A 22230-nucleotide genomic window follows, 5' to 3' on the forward strand; every position below is an offset into this window, starting at 1 on the left:
TGGTCTCGACGGGTCGAATGGCCTTCTTCCGTGATGTAACCATTCTATAGGGCCCAAATTTGCCCAGGAATTGCTCCTTTTTTTTTGGAGCAACTTGATTTTTCTGGAGTATCTTAAAAATCCCCGTTCTGCACATTCAATTTGCGGCAGTGTAAGTAAGTTAGTTAGGATTTTTTTAGTTTTGTTTTTTTTTGAAAAGGGTGCGTTACCAGCCACCTACACCATTTTGGCCATTTAAGCCACTTTGCACAGCTAATAATTGCTCCAAACTAACTTAGGCCAGCGTATGTGGCCACTTGTGGCCACGCAGAAAAGCCTTGCGGAGAGTTAAGAAATCAGGGTAGGTGACTTAATGACTTGACTAAAGAATGTGAATCAGATCAAACAGCTACACAGGACCTATGAAAACTTCGCAAAGTTAATTTATTATACAACAGAAGCATTCATGGAAGCTTAAACTACAAAAATAAAAGAAGTAAAGAGACAAAACATATTGACTTAATTTTTTCAAAATATCCAAATAAAAACAGTTATCACCCCTCTCATTAAAATTCCCTCACAATCAAAACTCTCTCCCCGCCTCCCATCAAAACTCCCCCCCCCCCCATCAAAATTCCCCCCTGGCCCCCAATCAAAACACTCTCTCCCCCCCCGCCCCGATCAAAACTCTCCCACCACCCCATCAAAACTCTTCTCCTCCTTCCTCCTCATCAAAACTGCCCCCCGCCCCCTGCCTGATCAAAACACTCTCCCCCCCGGATCAAAACACTTCCTCCCCCCCCCCATTAAAACTCTCCTCACTAAACAAATCACAACCATCAATAAATAAAAAATAAAACTCAAGTCCTACCTCGGCCCGGGAAGTCAGCTGCCTGGCCGGCGTGCATCGTGAGGCCACTCGGCCTGGGATAGGGGCGGGACATCGGGTTCCGCGCTGCAGAGGAGCTACTGCGCATGTGCGAAACCTCCAGTGCGCATGCGTTGAGCTGCCGGCACTCCTTTGAGCGCAGGGCCCTAGCTCCGCCTCCTAATTGAATTGCCACGCCGCGCCAAGTCATTGGAGAGCGGCCAGAATGCGGGGACAACTTTTTGCCACTGTTTTTATCCTAGGAACTCAGTGCATCTCACATGAGTGCGCCGACAAAACGGATGGGCCAAAATACAAGCACACATACACACATATACAAGCACACACGCACGCATAGACGTATACTAGCACACACGCATGCATATACACATATACTAGCACACGCGCACTCATACACATGCATACAAACACACACGCATGCACACACATGTATACTAGCACACAAGCATGCATACACACATATACAAGCACACATGCACTTATGCACAGCTGCTTGCCACAGACGCACGTACACACACTCATATGCGCATGCATACAAACATGCGCATGTGTACATACACACATACACGCACATGTGTTTGCAAACGCGCTCATGCACACACAACCTTTGCTTCAGAGAATACTGGATAATGACCAGAAATGGGGGTCCTGGCTGATTTCCCCCCACCCCCTCCATCACCCCACCCCTCAATTCTTAGCCCACGGTTACCATGGATAGTTACCAGACTGACACCAGCTAATTCCGTGCAGAACAGAGATGCAGTCTGCAATCCTTTTGCTTTTTATGGCTCACAAGCACAGCAAGCTGTGCATTTACCAAACGAGCTCCCAGAGCTTTTCACAATTGATGCAAATCAACACGAGTATATCATTGAATGAATATTAGCTAAAGAATTTATGTTACAAAACAGCCTGACTCAGAGGCAGAGATTCATATGATTTGTAGATTAATGATAATTATCACAGAATGTCGGCAGCATAGAAACAGATCATTTGGTCTGACTTCATGGCTCCTCAGCTAATCATTTTTTTCCTGCTCAAATCGTTCTCTTTTCCAAGTAACTCTGATTTGTGGAAGAGAATTCCACAATCCAACCACCCTCTGTGTAAAGAATGTTTTGCTCACCTCAATTATGATTGAGCTGGAGTTCTTTAATTGGTAAAACCCTTCTTATCTATCTGAAGTGCATGATCCAGAAATGCAATTAGTGCCAAATTGTTTATGCAAGTGTTGCAGAAGGCACAGGAATTTTTGTTCATTCCCATATAATGTAAAATGAAATCACCATTACCGCATTTGTTACGCGGCACTAATGTATTGTTCATTTCTAGCACTCTATCGATGCTTCATTTAGTAAAGATGCCAGCTGTAGCTCAGTGAGTAGCACTCTCACCTCTGAGTCAGAAGGTTGTGTGTTCAAGTCCCACTCCAGGGATTTGAGCACTTGATCTAGGTTGATACTCCAGTGCAGCACTGTTGGAGGTGCTGTGCTTCGGATGAGATGTTAAACCGAGACCCTGTCTGCCCTCTCAGGTGGACATAAAAGATCCTGTGACACTGTTCAAAGAGCAAGGGAGTTCTCCCTGGTGCCTTGGCCAATATTTATCACTAAAACAGATTATCTGGTTATTATTACAGTTGTGGGAGCTTGCTGTGCACAATTTGGCTGCCGCCTTTCCAACATTACAGCAGTGACTACACTCCAAAAGTACTTAATTAGCTGTAAAACACTTTGGGAACGTCCTGAAGTTGTGAAAGGCGCTATAGAAATGCATAATCCTTCTTACTAAATTTGTTCCATGGTGTGAAACCCCAGGAAGGTACTAGGTTCGGAATGTGATTAGTTAACTGGTTTGTGTTGGAGTGGAACTGGTCTCAGGGCAATCTGGACTAAGGAGCAAAGAAAATAATTAAGCCAAGGCACTTGCTCCCAGTTGCTTTCTGGTGACAGATGTTGGAATATATTCATGTACAGATATTTAGTGAGAACAGAAACAATCTTAGCTGTTGAGAATTAAATAATGGTTAGAAGCGAGACAACAGAGGAGGATTTAAGGGCAGTTTGGTGCGAAGTGGCTGGTGGTGTCCACAGGGTTCAGTTCATGGCCCACGTCCATTCACTGTGTACATGAATGGTTTGGATCTCGGCCTAGCTGGACTGGTGTTGAAATTTGAAGATGATACCAACAAATGTATTGTAAGCGGTTTTGATCCTAGCCCAATTGCTAGACGGACGGTTCGAATCGCCCCCCACCTTACGAAAGTTCTAGACCCGGGAATTATTATTCAGAGTGTAAATGAAATGAGTCACGGACAGGAATGCTTCGGTGAAAAATCGCACTTATATTTATTTGGTCTAACATACACTGGCTAAAACATGCACTACTAAACGCAATCACTGTCTCTGTGGAGAATAAAATCCACGTTACAAACACCATACATACAGTACAGAAATGAGACCTAGTAACATGCAGTAACCCCCTGGTGGATTCTACCAACAAATTGCCCAGTCGAAGCTTCCTCCCCAGAATAGCCCTGAAAAGCTTCACTTCTGAGAAAACCCTGAACCCTTACACCTCACCCAGCTCGCCTGGGATATCTGGTTACTGGCTTGGGACACTTGCGACCATGCTCACCACCACACGCAGCCGGTCTCGATCGCTCTCTCCTGCGGAACTGTGGCTTCCTCCTTGGTGGTGCGAGAGCGAGAGGGAGAAGAAGCAGCTCTCTCTCTCTTCCTTCCTTTCTTACTTTCTTCTCGTACATCGATCTTGGTGGAGCAAGAGTGAGAGGGCGAGAGAGCTCTCTCTCTAGATACAAACTGCAAGCTCCAAGCTCCAAGCTCCAAGCTAAAAATAAAGTGGAAAGAGCCTGTGTTTATGGGAGTTGTGCTTTCCCGCCAATCTTTAAAATGTTTTTGTTTCTAAGCGCAGGCACTTATTCAGTGATGGGCCATCCAACTCATGTGTGTTGGGCTGATGGCCCTTAGTCTGGGCATTTTTCTCAGTCTTTGCATTGGGAAAGACCTGGCTCCTCTTTGGCTGGCCAGGCTAGTGGGTTCATTGTTCTGCTCTTCTTCTGAGATGGAGATGAGAGGTGCTTTTGCATATTAGAGTGGCTTTGTCAATGGCCCCACTTCCTGGCCGACAGCTCTTTTGTCAATGGATGACTGACAGTTCTTTTGTCAGCTAAGTGCCATGCGGTCTCTGGCGTTTTAACAAAAGAACAGCTTTCTCACGTATCTGCGCAGGGTGAACTCATCACAGGGAAAATACCCTCAGAAAAAAAATAAAATCCACAAAATATCCTCGTCTGGGTCCATTCTTTAAACAGACTTTGCGATCGCTTCAGTCCCCCATTTGATGCTTTTTCTTTCCATAAAGCATCACTCGACGAGAGAGCAAAGGCCAAAGTCTCCCACAAGTGACGCAGTTCCCCTGATTTTACGTTTTAAAACCCCAGAACTGTACCCCTTACTGCGTGTCACAGTTCCCTTCTACAGAGTCAAGACATCAGTGAAAACGGCTTCTTAACACACGGTTGGGTTCCATTCCACGAGACGTTACAAAAAAACACCGCGCACTTCGCACTGTACTGCATTGACAGGTGATAACATATTGCAAAAATCAAAACAGCACACATCGCGCAATACAGAGTGTAAAACTATAACCAGAATCTACAATACACTTGCTTACAGAACTTTGGTACATTACAAATTTTAGCAGGGAGAAACCATCATCAACATACATCAATTACACCTCTCCGGGTCGATCTAACACCTCTTGCCACCGCTCTTGGAGCATCTGGCTCCGTCGACTGCAGCTGGTGTAAAACAAGTAGCCTACAAGCAACAATTGTATGATAACCAATGCATGGGAACAGACGCGGATCCAGGGAGGAATCTACACGCAGACCGATGTCCCACCATAGTGGCGAGACAATCCGCTTGATTTCCTCCCCCAGTTCTACTGTCTTTTGCTCTAAAGTGTAAAAATGTTTTTGGGAGAGCTCGACGTCCTTTATTAACTCAGTGAGGTGTTCTGGCAGAAAAGGGATCGGGTACCTGAAATGCTCCACATAGTCCTGGATATGCGTGAAGGTGTTGTTCACAGTGAAGTGAATGGTCGACGGTTCGGTGATGGGAGTAATTCTCTCTGTGCCACTTGAACCTCAGCCTTGGGTTTGAAACAAAAGCTGCTGTCGCTTACCAGACACCACATGTCCTGGCTGTACCGGTAGCGGAGCACACTTGTGGTCCCACTCCCCACGTATGCTACCTGTGGAGGTACGTGATCTGGTGCCATCACTTCCATGGTGCAATTGATAGGTTCCGCATCAGCAGAAGCAAACCCACATTCTGATTGAGCAAAAGCATTCAAGGGCTGGGGACACAGTATTACGTGTGCACCCCGGCTCCGGCATCTGGAGAGGTCAGTGCATGTCGTAGCATGATCTCACTTTATGACATACGGCGGGACCACTTTAAAACGAACATGCACTCCTCCACGAATGACCCCGATATTCTCAACCCTGTATATCGGTGCTGGCTGGGGTGACCTGCCCATTACCGGCATCCTTACTATATGGTTGGACCGCCCACAATCTACAGGGACAGTGTAGCCTTCAGAGGCTAAACGAAGCTTGCACGGGCTCAACGAATTGCTGTAACGGTGCAGTGCGGTGAGATGCTTGTTGCTTAACCATGAAGGGACGCGACCTTGCCTCAGGTCCTCCAGGTTACTGTGGTCCTTGCCCAGCAACCATGCTCCATACAACACACACACCTCATTCCGTGCCACCTGCTCTGAGGCATTCCTGTCCTCCTGTATCAAATCAATAACAGTTTTAGCATGCCTCTCCAGCTCCGCAATGACCTCCTTTAAATGAACGGTCATTGCCTGGTCCTCATGAAGCTCTGAACCCACCACTGTGTTCTCTTCCCCTAGAATCTTACGCAGTTGGTTCTTTAACCCAGTGATCTGCATCTGGAGTTGTACATCATCCATATTATTAACAATACCCATTCCTGTACTGAACGCTGTGGCTACATTATTCCAAGTCCCTCTTCTCTGCCTCTCGGACCCCACACTATTCCCAACATTCAGATCATAAAGCTGTTCTTTATCTACATTTTCATAGTCCATTTCATAAAATTCCTGAATTATCACTTTTAACAGAGCTTCATAAAGCTTCTGCGTCTTCTTCAGGCACCACACAGGCAGGTGGACTTCAGTCAGGTTCAGGATCACGGATGCCACGGAGTAGTGCACGTTCTGAAACAAAACTTTGTCAGTAGGGATTAACACTAACCTATTCCCCGGACCCCTGGTGGTGGTGGGACACAGATCTACAGTCGTCTGTACCATCAGGGCTCTGGGCCGGGGCTTCCTGGTGTATGAGATGAGCTCTGTGGCGTTGATGGTGTTTGGGGGATTTGGGATCGCACCGACATTGGGCCTTGAACCCACACAGACAAACAATGTACACTGGGCTTCGAACCCATTCAGACAAGACATTGGGCCTCGAACCCACACAGACAAACAATGTACACTGGGCCTCGAACCCATTCAGACAAGACATTGGGCCTCGAACCCACACAGACAAGACAGACAAGACATGACATGGATCCCTTGTTTCTCCTTCCACCACGTTTCCCAACACAATCTCGTATCTTTGGCTCGATTCACTCCTAGTAAGACAAAAAATGAAAGAAAAATCTTTTGCTCTGTTGGGGCCGCCCCCTCACAGGTCCTTCTCCAGTTATTCACATATTTTTCATCTTTAAATCAATTTAGCTAAGTCAAATGTCCAGCCTTTGTGATCTAAATGACTGGACTTCACACAGCACTGTCCTATACAGGTTCAAGTTCAGCTACACCTTGAGGTGATTTCCATATAAATCAATTACACCTCTCCGGTAATTGCCTGCTTGAAAGAAAAATAAAAGAACATCCATTGTGGCTTTTCTGTCCTCCCAATGGGTTAATTCATTGAGCTGATTTTCCCTTACTGTTACTGAGGGAAAACATCCACTCAAAATATAACTTAAAATATAACTTCAAAATTTTTTACAAATGCTCGGAATAACACATTACTATTGACAAGGTGTTGCTGTCTGCTTGCACAGAGTGTTACCTTTTTTTTAAAGTTCGACAAACACGCATACTAATGTATGGTACCACGCATACCAATAGTTTACACAACACAATGGTTCTCTCTTTCATGCATAATAGCAGCACACAGCCTTTTCTCCACTGGTCACATTCTTGAATTGGTCGGAAAATTTTTATTTTAAAATACCAAATATATGCGATTGCCTCTTGTCCAGAACGAGAGGTTTTTCACACATTTTAAACCAACCAAAATTTCACCATGGCCATAATGAAAGTTTGGTTTTCCCAGGTTAATTTAACATCAATAATTCCAAATTATTTCAAACCAATATCAAACGAATCAGTACCAGTTGAAAAAAACTATACAGACACACACACACACACTTAAAGACAAGGTATAAACTATCCACATGCTTTTAACTTTACCATTCACACTGAAACATCAGAGGTTTTTAGTCCAGCTTTCCTCCACCCGTGTCCCATAACCTGCTGTGATGCGGCCACTAAAATCTGTACTGGGTCGTCGGCTGTCTTCCTGCAGCTCTGTTTTGCCTCAGCACCCTCGTAACCTGGCTTCCCTCCTTTTGGGAGCCTACAATCCCTGCTCCAGTGCCCCAAATTCCCAAAGTTATATTACTCTTGAGATTGACCCGCATTACCTTCCTCTTGTCTCCATTCTTTCTTTTGCCTAACTTCTCCTTTAACTTCGTGCCCTACTATCGACCCTGCATCTAACTGTGCCTCGGACTCCCTGAGCTCTGCCTCTAACTTACCAACCTGCTCATCTAGCAGTCGGACTTGTCTTTGTAGACAGATGAGCCATATCGCCTTTTCAATACTGTGCCTATGGCTCCTTGCCCTCAGTCTATTCTGCCGCTGCGTGCAATAAGCCTAGCACCCATTTCTTAGTGCTGTTAACCTTCTTAAATACATATGAAGCAATCCCTTTCTCCATTTGGGATCTTTTGCCAGAAGCGCTGTCCATGACTGATTTACATTCCTTTTACCTAGGTCCTGCCACGGTCACCAGAGATTTAAGCGGTTTTGATCCTAGCCCAATTGCTAGACGGACGGTTCGAATCGCTCCCGCCTTACGAAAGTTCTAAAACTAGGAATTATTATTCAGAGTGTAAATGAAATAAGTCACGGACAGGAATGCTTCGATGAAAAATCGTACTTATATTTATTTGGTCTAACATACACTGGCTAAAACATGCACTACTAAACGCAATGACTGTCTCTGTGGAGAATAAAATCCAGGTTACAAACAACATGCATACAGTACAGAAATGAGACCAAGTAACATGCAGTAACTCCCTGGTGGATTCTAACTCCACCCCTACCAACAAATTGGCCAGTCAAAGCTTCTTCCCCAGAATAGCCCTGAAAAGCTTCACTTCTGAGAAAACCCTGAGCCCTTACACCCCACCCAGCTCACCTGGGATATCTGGTTACTGGCTTGGGACACTTGTGACCATGCTCACCACCACACGCAGCCGGTCTCGATCGCTCTCTCCTGTGGAACTGCGGCTTCCTCCTTGGTGGCGCGAGAGCAAGTGGGAGAAGAAGATGCTCTCTCTTCCTTCCTTTCTTACTTTCTTCTCATACATCGATCTTGGTGGAGTGAGAGCGAGAGGGAGAGAGGGCTCTCTTGAGATACGAACTGCAAGCTCCAAGCTCCAAGCTAAAAATAAAGTGGAAAGAGCCTGTGTTTATGGGAGTCGTGCTACCCCCTATCTTTCCCACCAATCTTTAAAATCCTTTTGTTTCTAAGCGCAGGTACTTATTCAGTGATGGGTCATCCAACCCATGTGTATTGGACTGATGGCCCTTAGTCTGGGCATTTCTCTCAGTCTTTGTGTTGGGAAAGACCTGGCTTCTCTTTGGCTGGCCAGGGTAGTGGGTTCATTGTTCTGCTCTTCTTCTGAGGTGGAGGTGAGAGATGCTTTTGCATATTAGAGTGGCTATGTCAGTGGCCCCCTCTTCCTGGCCAACAGCTCTTTTGTCAATGGATGACTGACAGTTGTTTTGTCACATCTAACTGCCATTTGGTCTCTGGAAGTTTAACAAAAAAACAGCTTTCTCACGTATCTGCACAGGGTGACCCCATCACAAGGAAAATACCCTCAGAAAAACCCATAAAGTCCATGAAATATTCTCGGCTGCGTCCATTCTTTAAACAGAGACTTTGCAATCTCTTCTGTATAGTTAATTCTTTGGAAAGACTTGCATGTATATAACTCCTTCATGACCACCGGATGTCCCAACGCTCTTTACAGCCAATGAAGTAATTTTGGAATGGACTCACTGTTGTAATGTGGGAAACGCGGCAGCCAAATTGTGCACAGCAAGCTCTCGCAAACAGTCATGTGATAATGGCCGGATAATCTTTTTTTTGTAATGTTGATTGAGGGATAAATATATTGGCCAGGACACTAGGTATAATTCCCCTGCTCTTTTTCAAAATACTGCCATGGGATCTTTTATGCCCACCTGAGAGACCAGACAGGGCCTCGGTTTAACATCTCATCCGAAAGACGGCAATGTGATAATGACCAGATAGTCTGATTTGTTGTGTTGATTGAGGGATAAATATTGGACAGGACACCGGGGATAACTCCCCTGTTCATCTTCAAAATCAAGCCACAGGATCTTTTACGTCCAATTGAGAGGGCAGACAGAGTCTTGGTTTAATGTCTCATCCAAAGTATGGCACCTCCAACAGTGCAGGGCTCCCTTAGCACTGCACTGGATTATCAGCCGAGACTTATGTGCTCAAGTTCCTGAGGTGGGATCTGAACCCACAACCTTCTGACCCAGAGCTGAATGTGCTACCCACTGAGCCACAGCTAACACTGAAGAAGAAGAGCATTCAAAATTAGATAGGATGGTTGGATGAAGGAAAAGGGGATGGAGGGATATGGGAACAGGGCAGGTAAAAGGTCATTAGAATGTGTTGGCTCACATGGAGGATAAACACCAACATGGACTGGATGGGTTGAACGGTGCACTTCCGTGATGTAGCTTCTGTGTATAACAACCTTGGCTGTGATGGCCCCCCCCACAACTTGCATTTATATCACGCCTTTAATGTAAAACATCCCAAGGCACTTTACAGGCAAGTTGCCACATAAGGAGATATTCGGAGAGGTGATCAAAGGCTTGGTCAAAAGAGGTAGGTTTTAAGGAGTGTCAAAGGAGGAGAGAGAAGTGGAGAGGCGAAAGGCTTAGGGAGGAAGTTCCAAAGCTTAGGACCCAGGGAGCTGAAGGCACAGCCGCTAATGGTGGAACGATGAAAATTGGGGATGCACATGAGGGTAGCGTTGGAGATGTGCAGATATCTCAGAGGGTTGTTGGGCTGGAGGAGGTATTAGAGATAGGGAGGGGTGAGGCCATGGACTTGTAAACAAGGGTGGGAATTTTAAAATCAAGGCGTTGCCAGACCGAGGTAGGGCGGTGGGCACAGGGTCAAATGGTGAAGGTGGCATGGTGTGAGTTAGGTTATGGGCAGCGGAATTAAGGATCAGCTCAACCGAAGGCAGTAATTGTGGCCTTGTCAGTGATACGAACAAATAAACAAAAGGTATATCATAACTTTAACCTATTGATAAGTGATGCGTACATCTAGCTAAATAACAGTCCGAACATCCGTATTTCTCATAGCTTTATAGACAGGTAAGAGAAGGATTTAGCTGTAGTTATGCTGGTCTCTGGGTGATGAGGAGTTAATTGTTAATGTTTGTTGTCATGTCCAATTCTAGTTACTTTTGGCAGCTTGTCAGGTCCCTGTGGACTTGTCTACCTAATTATACTGCTGATGGCTTTTGTCACTGCCTAGTCTCTTGTAACTAAATCATGTAACAGTAAACTCAGATTCTGTCAGAAAACTCATACTGACGAGCTACTTAAGTAATATTTATTCACCTACATCTGCATAGCACAACTAAGCATAGCTGAGTCAAATTATCCACCTGTACGGGGTATATGTACAATAAGCATCAAAATTGAATTTAGAACCTGATTTATGTGTAAAACATCGAAGGATAGTCATAGATAATGAAAATTAACAATTGATGATTAAAGTGGTTCAGTTGCACAATAGGGAGAGATTGCTGTAGAATTATTAAAGGATAGCCAGAGAGAAACTATTTTCTCTGGTGAGAGGGAGTCTAGAACAAGGGGGCATAACCTTAAAATTAGAGCCAGGCATTCAGGAGTGATGTCAGGAAACACGTCTTCAAACAAAATGAAGTGAAAATCTGGAACTCTCTCCCCCAACGAAGCTGTTCTGGGATGGGTGATCAATTGAAAAGTTCAAAATTGAGGTTGATAGATTCTGGTGAATAGTTACCGACCTGAAACGCTAACTCTGTTTCTCTCTCTGCAGATGCTGCCTGACCCACTGAGTATTTCCAGCATTTTTCTGTTTTTATTTCAGATTTCCAGCATCTGTAGTATTTTGCTTGTAAGAACATAACATAAGAACATAAGAAATAGGAGCAGAGTAGACCATTTGGCCCCTCAAGCCTGCTCCGCCATTCAATAAGATCATGGCTGATCTGATCATGGACTCAGCTCCACTTCCCTGCCCGCTCCCCATAACTCTTGACTCCCTCATCGCTCAAAGATCTGTCTATCTCCGCTTTAAATATATTCAATGACCCAGCTTCCACAGCTCTGGGGCAGAAAATTCCACAGACTCACAACCCTCTGAGAGAAGAAATTCCTCCTCATCTCAGTTTTAAATGGGTGGCCCGTTATTCTGAGACTATGTCCCCTAGTTTTAGTTTCCCCTATGAATGGAAGTATGCATTGCTGGATTTTTGTTAGTCAAGGGTATTAAGGGTTACGGAACCAAGGCGGGTAAATGGAGTTAAGATACAGATCAGCCGTGATCTGAAATGGTGGAACAGGTTCTAGGACCAACTACTGATCCCATGTTCTTATTGGAGCAAATAAGAAGCACATTTGAAAGACAAATTGTACTCGTTCTATCTTTTTTCACCACTTTTATACCCTTCCCTCCTGAAGGCATTAACTGTCTACAGCTCCACAGGTGCTAGCTGACATCATGCAACAGACCGTTCTTCAAGTGTTTGCCAGAACAGTACGTGTCAGAAGGCTATTCAACAACAATGGCACCCCAGCGACACTTGGATTTTGTCTACTATCCAACCCTGGTAGATGTCCCTTTTCTGTAATTGAGGGCTGAACAGTAATGACCCTTACTGCTGCCCTGGATAGTTCATCGTGAACCGAAGAATTGAGTCCGAGGCCTTCCTTGTGTTGTATTGTCCCGGGACTCGCTCGCTCAACTAGCCGAGTCACCATGCTAATTGTGATTTAACAACGCTAAATTGAAATGTAGTGAGGATTGGGAATATCTTTCAAAAGAGTGAGGTAAATTGTGGATGTACAATAGTAAGGCTTCTCAGGGTAACATATTACAAGGTGGATGGAGAAATGCCATCCTTAAGAAGATACGGAAACATGGAATAAAAAATAAGAAACATAGAGTCCGAACTTGGTGAAGGCCCCTGCCTGTCCAAGTGCCGCCCAAAGTACCACCGATGGCCGCTGAGGTACCGGACGGTACTTTCGGCGGGATTTTCATCGGAGAGGTCGGCAGGCAGCAAATGAACGACTTACGCCGCCAATCTGGGTGGCAGCCGGCGGGACCTCACAATCTCGGCAGCAAAGGCGCTTGCCGCCCAAATGTCACCGAGCATGGAGTCAGGCCCACGGAGGGTCAAAGACCTGAAAAGCAAAAGCTTAAAAAAAAAACCTTTAAAACCATCTGAAGACCTTCAGGGGACCCTATTCAGGTCAGACCCTGTAAAGAAAGAAATTACAAAAAGTGTGCTAACCTTTTATCACCAATTTCCTACCTACCGTCGGGGACAGACCAGCCTCCAGCCAGCAGTCCAGCCCCTTCTGCAGCCGACTGCCGCCGACTCCCGCCTGCATGAATATCGCAGCTCGGCAGGCGGGAGGTCAGTTGCACAACTCGGCCGTCCGCTGACATCGGCGCGCACTTCCCGGCGGCTCTCTCCTCCAGCCCACTCCAGGCCACTTCGAAAGTGGCACTGGGCAGTTCGATCAGAGGAATGTCGGTGGCAGTGGCCAGTAAGTTCTTCAATTTCAGGCCTAAAGGATCACTCTTTCCACAATTGTAGCCTCTCAAGATCTGCATCTATCTACCTCGCTCTCATCCTTTAAGACCATCCTTAAAACCTACCTCTTTGCCCAAGCTTTTGGTCACCTGTCCTAATGTCTCCTTATGTGTCACGGTATCAAATTAATTTGATATCGCTCCAGTGAAGAACCCTCGGGACATTTTACTACTTTAAAGGCACTATGTAACTGCAAGTTGCTGTTGTTATTGCATCTATTTCAGCTATTAAGGCCTCTAATCCCCAAGGATAATTAAGTTGAACAACTTAATATCTCCATTTACATTGCACGTGACTGGAATCTGGCTAGTTGCTTCTCACATTTGCATGGATCCAGCAGTGTACAAAGCATCCAAGTACTTGATCATTAGGGCAAGTGATTTGTTGCAGCAAATAAAGTATTGTCACCCAGATCCACTCAGGAACTGAAAATATCATTGCCTCTGGGACTTTGTGTGCATAATTGCAGTACTGGGGTAACAAACAACGTTTCATGTGTAATGTTCAGAAATTCCGAGATTTTGTTGTTGAGCATTACACAGATCCAATTCACTTGGCCTATTGACCATCTCAATCTATCTTCAATTTTACTCCAAGTTCTACAGTAACCGCCTCTCGACCCATCTTTTGCTTCTTTACTTGTCCTATTACCATCATCCCTTTTGTCATTTAATCAGTCCTGCCCTCAACCCTATCCCAAACCATCCTCTTGTTATTTTCCTGCCCCCTTACTGCCCTTTTCCCTGGGTCTGTACTTGCTTAAAAGCTGCTAGGGACAGGAGGAGGCCATTCAACCCACCGAGCCTTCAATTAGATCATGGCTGATCCATATCTTAACTTCATCTATCCATTTTGGTTCCATAATCCTTAACACCCTCTTCTAAACAAAAAATCTATCAATCAGGAACTCTCTCCCTCCACAAAGCTGATCCCCACAGGTTATTTGATAATTTCAAAACTGAGATTGGTAGATTCTGATTAAAAAGTCACCGACCTGAAACGTTAACTCTGTTTCTCTCTCCACAGATGTTCCCTGACCTGCTGAGTGTTTTCTGGCATTTCCTGGTTTTACCCCAAATTATGCTTACCCGCCTTATTTTGGAAACAATGAATTGGCACAGCGATAAACACTTCTGTTGGGAATGTGCTCCATGTATCTATTACTCCGGGGTGAGGGGAATGTCATTCCAATGTTTAATACTGAGCTAAGGAAGATGGGAAATTGGAACCTCGTAATCCTAACGTCAACAGATTCCATATTATATGTGATAAATTTAAAAGGTCCCAGGAAATGACTAATACTGTTATGCATTGGGTTACTTTGAGTCCACTGGTGCCATTCACAAAATTCAAAAGGCTTTGAAGAAGAGAATTGCTTGTATATAATATATAAAGTTGGCAGATGATATCACGCTATGTGGTCTTGTGACAGATGTAAGGGAGATAAACAGGATTGAAAGAGGTCTGGGCCAAATCAGGAGTGGGCAGATGCATTATAAGGTAAACACACATGGAAAAGAAAACACACATAGAATTATACAGAATGTACAGCACAGAAACAGAACATTCGGCCCAACTGGTCTATGCTGCTCCACACAAACCATGTCCCAACCTGCTTCCTCTCCCCCTATCGACAAATCCTTCTATTCCTTTCTCTCTCTTGTACTTATCTAGCTTCTCCTTAAATGCAGCTATGCTATTGTAGAATCATAGAACATTACTGCACGGATGGAGGCCATTTCGGCCCATCGTGTCCGCGCCGGCCGGCAAAGAGCTATCCAGCCTAATCCCACTTCCCAGCTCTTGGTCCGTCGCCCTGTAGGTTACGGCACTTCAAGTGCACATCCAAGTACTTTTTAAATGTGGTAAGGGTTTCTGCCTCCACTACCCTTTCAACAGTGAGTTCCAGGCCCCCATCACCCTCTGGATGAAGACATTTCCCCTCATATCTTCTCTAAACTTCTTACTAATTACTTTAAATCTATGCCCCCTGGTTGTTGACCCCTTTGCCAAGGGACAGAGGCCCTTCCTATCCACTCTATCTAGGCTCCTCATAATTTTATACGCCTCAAAGAAAACAAACGCAGCCTATCCAATCTTTCCTTATATCTAGAATTCTCCAGACCAGGCATCACCTCTGTAAATCTCGTCTGTACCCTCCCTAGTGTAGTTACATCCTTCCTGTAATGTGGTGACCAGAACTGCACGCAGTATTCTAGCTGTGACCTAACTTTTATACAGTTCAAGCATAACCTCCCTGTCATTGCATTCTATGCCTCATCATATAAAGGCAAGTATTCCATATGCCTTCTTAATTGCCTTATCTAACTGGCCTGCTACCTTCAGGGATATGTGGACATGCACTCCAAGGTCCCTTTTTTCCACTACATTTCTCAGTGTCGTACCATTTAATTTGCATTCCCTTGTCTTATTAGCCCTCCCAAAATGCATTACCTCACACTTCTCTGGATTGAATTCTATTTGCTACTGTTCTGCCCACCTGACTGGTTCATTGATACCTTCCTGCAGTCTACAGCTTTCTTCTTCATCATCAACCGATTTGGTATATACAGCCGATTTTAGTGTCATCTGCAAACTTCACCTCAACCACTCTATGTGGTGACGAATCTCATGTTTTAACCACTTCTGGATAGCGCCTATAACGTTCTGATGCATTTCGTAAGCGGAGTGGTGAAAGATTCTGGCACCAATATGGAAAGGAATTAGTGGGGTGAGGAGGGGGCAGACTACGAATAAGCCCAGATAGCAATTCCCAGCAGGCTATATGACAGTAGGGTAAGGGTGACATCTCTGTACAGTCTGATCCTGTACACTGCTCTCCAGCAGGTGGTTGCTGGATAGCGATCAGGAGCCTAGCAACAGACACCTGCCTCTCCCAGTGGGGAGCAGACTGCAATGGTAGCAGCGACCCGTGCCGGCAGTGCTCGTTTTTGACTCTGCCCCTGTAGAGAGAAGAAAAGGTGGGGGGGGGAAATTGCGGAAATTGGGAATGTCTCCGACCCCTCCCAAAAAAAATCTACGAAAATACCTGGTGGTCCTGGTGGAACGTAGGCTTTCGGTCGGAGGCCTTCATTCGATGTGCAGCGTACGGGAATATGTCTTCCAGAGTATCCTGGGATCACGTGGGCCTGGACCACCAATCACTATCTAGTATTCTGATTGATAATAATGGGAACTCTGTGTTTATGAGCTGGCATTACTGTTAATGAGAATTACCCTCTAAAACAAGAAACATAGCACAATAAATAAAAAAAGCACCTCATATTTAAAATTAATTGAAATTAAATGTTTTAGAAAAATAAATATATTTTGGAATTTTTTTTAATGGTCCTGAAATCCCGGCCTTGCCGGGTCTGCACGGAATAGGTACCGATCTGGCGAGGCCTCGCTAAAGCCGTTTTTTGGTGTGCAATGCACATGCGCCGAAAACCAGCTTTTCCAATCTGTCAAGATTTCTCTTGACAGATCCTCTGCATCCCCGGGAGAAGGACATCCGCGCGGGAGAATTTGGGCTATTTGCCCAATGTCCTTGAAACTCTTATGTCTTGTAAAAGCAGTTGCATAGCTTACTTTTACCAGCGTAAATGTTTTAAAACATATAAAAATAAAATTTAAATCCACATTTTTATAGTAAAAACCCTGTCCACTGAGGTAAGTTTATTTTAACCCCGGTTAAAACACATTAAAAAAAAATCCCCAAAATATATATTTTTTCTAAAACATTTAATTAACTTTAATTTCAATTAATTTTAAATAGGTGTGGTGTTTTTTAAATTTATTATGTTGTGTTTAGGTGTTTTAGGAGTTATTCTCATTGATAGTAATGGGAACTATTGGAGTTCCCATTATTATCAATGAGAAGTCTGTACCGTGATTGGTTGTCCAGGCCCACGTGACTCCAGTTTCTCTGTCCGTATCTAGAAGACGTGGGTGTGCTGTGTAGCGCGGGGAAAGAAGGCCTCCGACTGGAATCCAAGGCGTCTCCGGGACCACTAGGTACATTCGTTGAGAAATTTTGGGTCAGAAGCGTTTATCCGAAAGAAGCCTCCGACTGGAATTTCAGGACCTAATGTGTTTCACTAAGTTTAAAAATAAACTTACCTTAATGGACAGGGTTTTTAATATAAAAATGGCTGATTAAATGTAATTTTTCGATGTTTTAAAACTCTTATGTTGGTAAATACACCTGCTTTATCCAGGCTTAAAGTTTGAAGGACATTTGCTGGTCAAGAGTTGGGCAAAGTGCCCGATCTCTTCCACGCGGATTCCCTTCTCCCGGGGATGTGTAGGATCTGTCAAAAGAAATTTGGGCAGATCAGAAAAGCCGGCTCTTGGCGCATGCGCATCGCGATGAGAAGCGGCTTTTGCGAGGCTTCACCGGGTGCGTGCGCACTTCGTACAGAGCCGGCGATGCTGGAATGTTCGGCCCGATATGTTTTGTGGTGAAACGATGTCCATTAGCAAAGGTGCAAAACGGAAAGGCTTTTGGGTGCGATTATCGATCATTCACTGAAAGGTTCCAGTCGATTGAAAGTTGTTATCGACAAAGCTCATCAAATACCAAGATACAGCTTAAGGGCATTTGACATTCAGTCAAACTAAATTATTCTAGCTCTGTATAGGTCATTGTTGAGACTGCATTTGGAATATTAATCTGCAAATTTCATTTCAATATGATCATATTATAACCTTAACATTCCTTTGTCGGAGAAGTTAACCCACTTCAAATAAACAGCTTATAGAAGAAAGCAAGAAAGCCTTGCAAGGGCAGCCTTTGGGCCACTGCAACTTCTCGCAAAGAGGTCAGGCCAGGGCGATAAGGGGTCGGCGCGCACGGCAATGATGTCATCGCTGTGGAGCAGCGCAAACCCTTTTTTCCGGCAGAGCCTGGGGACAATTCCGGGAGGTAGGGGCACGGGCGCTCTGTGTGCAGTGCCCGGGCACTAACCTTCTAGCGCATCCTTATCGCCGGCCGCCGGCACTAACTGGCCCGGCGCAAAGGGGCAATTTCAGCTCCAATGTTGACTAAAGACTGAATGAGCTTGCACTTATATCGTGCCTCACTCTGTCCCAAAGCACTTTCAGCCAATGGATGACTTCTAAAGTGCAAGCACTCTAATTATGTTGACAAGAGCAGCAGCCAATTTGCACAAAGCATTGTCCCATAAACAGCAAATTAATTAATTGCCAAATATTCTGTTTTTAGTAACACATGCTGATGCGAAATATTGGCTAAGACATCTCTACTTATCTTCAAACACTGCTATGGAATATTTTACAGCCATTTAAACAGGATAGTGAGGATCAGTGTAATATTTCACCCAAAAAGCTGCACCTCTGTCAATGTAGAAGTCCTTCAGAACTATGTTGAAATGTCAGCCTTGATTAAATACTCATCTCTGCAGTGAGGGCTTGCCCATATCCTTCTCACAGCCAAGCTGCCACCTGAGCCAAGCTAACTAATCAGCTTTAAAAAAAAATCATTCTGGGATGTGGGTATCCCTGACAAGGCCAGAATTTATTGCCCATCCCTAATTGCCCTTGAGAAGGTGGTGGTGAGCTGCCTTCTTGAAGCACTGCAGTCCGTGTGGTGAACATACTCCCATAGTGTTGTCAGCGAGGGAGTTCCAGGATTTTGACCCAGCGATGATGAAGGAATGGCAATATGTTTCCAAGTCAGGACGGTGTGTAACTTGGAAGGGAAATTGCAGGCGATGGTGCTGCGAGGCGTCTGCTGCCCTTGTTCTTATAGGTGGTAGAAGTAGCGGATTTTAATATGTCCTTACTATACAGTACAAATGCACACGAGGCCCATGCTAGGAGATGGTCACTCTGTGACCAGTAATCTTTATTTGCCAGCACTGAAGTGGACAAGATGGGTGGGGCTTCCCCTTTTATACCTGAAAGTCCAGGTTAGGAGTGTCTCCTACAAGTTCACCACCTACTGGTCAGTGTTCTCATGGTGTACAACTTAGGTCAGTTTATACATGGATTACAATGACAGTTGAATACATGACATCACCTCCCCCTCAAAGTCTTATTGGGATCACAGGTTGAGTCTCTCAGGTGGTTTACACTCCCTTGTAGAGCGCCTGAGTTGGGGCTCCGGTTGTTGGGCGCTGGCCTGAGTGTCTGCTGTTTGTGGTGCCTCAGGCCTGTCCGGACTGCCCACAGTGACTGGGCTCTCCTCCACTTGTTCCGGTGTTCGGTCACCTGTGGTGAAGTGAACTCTACATCGTGTTCTTCCTCTGCTTCTTCTATGGGGTTGCTGAACCTCCTTTTTGTTTGATCCACGTATTTGTGGCAGATTTATCCATTGGTAAGTTTAACTACCAGAATCCTATTTCCCTCTTTGGCAATCACAGTGCCTGTGAGCCATTTGGGCCCTGCAGCGTAGTTGAGGACAAAGACAGGGTCATTGACATCAATACATCGCGCCCTCGCATTCCCGTCATGGTAGTCACATTGTGACCAGCACCTGCTCTCAACAATTTCTTTCATGGTGGGGTGAATAAGGGATAGCCTGGTTTTGAGCATCCTTTTCATTAGCAGCTCTGCAGGTGGAACCCCGATGAGCGAGTGTGGTCGGGATCTATTGGCCAACAGGAGGCGTGATAAGCAGCTTTGTAGTGAACCCCCTTGGATTCTGAACATCCCCTGTTTGATTATCTGCACTGCTTGTTCCGCCTGGTCGTTTGAGGTCGACTTGAACGGTGCTGTTCTGTAATGGGTGATACCATTTCCTGCCATGAAGTCTTGGAATTCAATGCTTGTAAAGCACGGGCCATTGTCGCTGACCAAGACGTCCTGTAGACCATGGGCAGCGAACATTGCCCGTAGACTGTCTACCGTGGCAGAAGATGTGATTGAATTGAGAATGTCACACTCGATCCATTTGGAGTAGGCGTCTACTACAACCAAAAATATTTTTCCCATGAAAGGACCTGCGTACTCCACAAGCGTGACCATGGCTTGGCGGGCCAGGACCATGGGCTAAGGGGGGCTTCCCTGGGCGCATTGCCCAGCTGGGCACACGTGTTGCACCTGCGAACACAAAGTTCCAGGTCTGCATCTATCCCTGGCCACCAAACGTGTGCCCTGGCAATTGCCTTCATCATGACAATGCCCGGGTGCTCATTGTGGAGTTCTTGGATGAACGCCTCTCTGCCCATCTGGGGCATGACTACTCGGTTTCCCCATAGTAGGTAATCGGCCTGAATCGCGAGTTCATCTTTGTGCCTGTGAAATGGTTTAATTTCCTCAGGGCATGCCCCGTACTTGGCTGCCCAGTTTCCATTCAGGACACATTTCTTGACTCAAGACAGTAGCAGGTCTCTATTTGTCCAGACTTTGATCTGACGGGCTGTCACAGCCATGACCATCTCAGCAGCATGCTTGGTTGCCCCCTCGGTGGTGGCTAGTGGGAGCCTGCTGAGTGCATCGGCGCAGTTTTCAGTGCCCTGTCTGTGCCGAATTGTATAGTCATAGGTGGCTAATGTGAGTGCCCACCTCTGTATGCGGGCCGACGTATTTGGATTTATGGCCTTGTTGTCGGCCAAAAGGTACGTTAGGGGTTTGTGATCTGTCGACAGCTCAAATTTCCTGCCAAACAGGTACTGGTGCATTTTTTTTACTGCATATACTCATGCAAGCACTTCCTTTTCTACCATCCCATAGCCCCTTTCTGCCTGGGATAGACTTCTGGAGGCATAAGCTACCGGCTGTAACTGACCCTTGGCATTGATATGCTGCAACACACACCCGACCCCATAGGACGAAGCATCGCATGTTAAAACAAGTTTCTTACATGGGTCATATCGCGTTAACAGTTTGTTGGAGCATAACAAATTGCGTGCTCTATCAAAAGCCCTTTCCTGGCTGTCCCCCCAGACCCATTCGCGACCTTTGCATAGGAGCACGTGTAGCGGCTCTAACAGCGTACTCAATCTGGGAAGAAAATTACCAAAATAGTTCAGGAGCCCCAGGAACGAATGCAGCTCCGTCATGTTACAAGGTCTGGGTGCTCTCTGGATCACTTCTGTTTTTGGACGCAGTAGGACTGATCCCGTCTGCTGCTACCCTCATTCCCAGGAATTCTACCTCTGGAGCTAGGAAGACGCACTTCGCCTTTTTCAGTCGCAGACCTACCCGGTCCAGTCTGCGGAGCGCCTCCTCCAGGTTGTGGAGGTGTTCTTCAGTATCGCGACCCGTGATGAGGATGTCGTCTTGAAAAACCATCGTCCTTGGAATCGACTTGAGGAGACTTTCCATGTTTCGTTGAAAGATCGCGGCGGCCGAGCGAATCCTGAACGGACATCTGTTGTACTCAAACAACTCCTTGTGTGTCATGATGGTGGTCAGCTTCTTTGACTCACTCACCAGCTCCTGGGTCATGTAAGCTGAGGTCAGGTCCAATTTCGAAAAAAGTTTGCCACCAGATAGCGTCGCAAAGAGGTCCTCCGTTCTCGGTAGCAGGTACTGGTCTTGAAGTGACACCCGATTGATGGTGGCCTTGTAATCACCACATATCCTGACCGACCCATCTGCCTTGAGCACCGGCACCATCGGGCTCACCCAGTCACTGAATTCGACTGGCGAGATGATGCCTTGCCTCAGCAGGTGGTCCAATTCGCATTCTATCTTTTCCCACATCACGTATGGCACCGCTCTGGCCTTGTGGTGTACTGACCTGGCGTCCAGGTTTATGTGAATCACTACCTTGGTCCCCATGAGAGTGCTGATGCCGGATTGAAATAGTGAGTCAAATTTTCCAGGATCTGTGAGCATGATATTCGCTCCACAGAAGAAATTGCATTGACATCGCCCCATTTCCAGTTCATGAAAGCAAGCCAACTCCTCCGCAGTAGTGCAGGACCGTCCCCTGGGACAATCCAGAGTGGCAACCTGTTCTCTGAATCTTTGTAGGTCATGACTGCCGTGGCGCTGCCTAGCACTGGAATGATCTCCTTTGTATATGTCCGTAGCTGTGCGTCAATCGGCAATAATTTTGGCCTCCTGGCCTTGGACGCCCACAACTTGTCGAACTGTTTGATA

This window comes from Pristiophorus japonicus, chromosome 4 (assembly GCF_044704955.1).
Source record: "Pristiophorus japonicus isolate sPriJap1 chromosome 4, sPriJap1.hap1, whole genome shotgun sequence".
NCBI classification, from domain to species: domain Eukaryota; kingdom Metazoa; phylum Chordata; class Chondrichthyes; family Pristiophoridae; genus Pristiophorus; species Pristiophorus japonicus.